A 1,637-nucleotide genomic window follows, 5' to 3' on the forward strand; every position below is an offset into this window, starting at 1 on the left:
CCAAAAGCATGTTGCAGAGGAAAGAATTTATTTGGCTTACTCTTCCGCATCATAGCCCATCATTAAAGGAAGTCTGGACAGGAAGTCAAGCAGGGAAGGGGGCAGGAGTTGATGCAGAGGGCACGAGGAAGTGCTGTTTACTAGCTTGCTCTCCCAGGCTTGCTCAGCCTCCTTTCTAACAGACCCACCAGCCCAGGGGTGGTGGTTCCCCTGATGCTTTCCACATCAATCACCAAGAAAATGCCCTACACGAGGCGCAGCTGAAGATGGCAGATGCTTCCCAAAGACGCATAAGAAGAAAAAAGACCAGAAGCCATTACAAGAAGATGATGTAGCCAAAATACAACATGATGAAGAATTTCTTATCAGACCAGAATCCAAACTGGCTCAATTAGACACTTATCAGTGGCCCTTGTTACTAAAGACTTTTGATAAGCTAAATGTAAAGACAACACACCATACACCTATTCCTTGTGGTTCAAATCCCCTGAAGAGGGAGACTGGGGACTATATCAGGTTTCATTAATTTAGACAAGCCCTCTAACCCCTCTTCCCCTGAGGTGGTATCCTGAATCCGAGGAATACTTTAGGTAGAGAAGACTGCACACAGTTGCACACTGGATCCCAAAGTGACTGGTTGTTTAATTGTGTGCATCAAACAAGCCACTCGTTTGGTGAAGTCACAGAGTGTGGGCCCTAGAAACTCTGACAGGTGCCCTGTTTCAGCGACCCCCCACTTATTGCTGCAGTAAAGAGGCAGCTTTGAGTAAGGACTATCTATGAGAGCAAAATGATAAAATATGATCCTGAGAGAAGATTAGGAATCTTTGGGGTGAGCTGTGAAGCTGGCACCTACATTCGGACACTATGTGTATACGTGGCTTGTTACTGGGAGTTGGTGGTCAGATGCAAGAACTTAGGAGGGTGCGTTCTGGAGTCATGAGTGAAAAGGACCACATGGTGACAATGCATGATGTCCTCGATGCTCAGTGACTATATGATGACCATAAGGATGAGAGTTACTTGCCGAATGTTTATCTTTTCAAAACGCTGTTGGCATCTCATAAACGTCTGGTTATGAAAGAATACAGTGAATGCAATCTGCTATGGGGCCAAGATCATGCCTCTCGGTGTACTTCAATATGAGGATGGCATTGAGGCCAACCAGGAGATTGTAGTCATTACCACTAAGGGGGAAGCTATCTGCATGGTGATTGCATTGATAACTACAGCAGTGATTTCTACCTGTGACCATGGTATAGTAGCCAAGATAAAGAGGGTGATCATGGAAAGAGACACTTATCCTCACAAGTGGGGTTAGTCCAAAGACAACTCAGAAGAAGATAATGATCAAGCAGGGCCTTCTGGACAAGCATGGCAAACCCACAGACAATACCCCTGCCACATGGGACCAGGATTACATTGACTATAGTGATTCTGGCAAGAAAGCACTGGCTGCTGAAGCAGTACAAGCTCCTCCATTAGCTGCTGAAGCAGTAAACGTCATAAAAAGGAAGTGAGGGGGATAGTGAGAATGAAAGTGATGAGACCCCTCCAACAGTGAGTTCCCCAGTTGAATTAGAAAAAGGAGGAGAAAGAGGAGGGGGAGGAGGGAGAGGAGGGAGAGGAGGGAAGGG

At 46.1% G+C, this 1,637-nt stretch overlaps 1 pseudogene; it reads left to right on the forward strand.

Annotated features, from left to right (window-relative positions):
• The first annotated feature begins 237 nt into the window (after positions 1–237).
• On the forward strand, positions 238–1,560 carry LOC114635666 (annotated as a pseudogene).
• Positions 1,561–1,637: the final 77 nt, after the last annotated feature.

The sequence above is a fragment of the Grammomys surdaster genome, unplaced genomic scaffold, assembly GCF_004785775.1.
Source record: "Grammomys surdaster isolate TR1022 unplaced genomic scaffold, NIH_TR_1.0 115474, whole genome shotgun sequence".
Lineage (NCBI taxonomy): Eukaryota > Metazoa > Chordata > Mammalia > Rodentia > Muridae > Grammomys > Grammomys surdaster.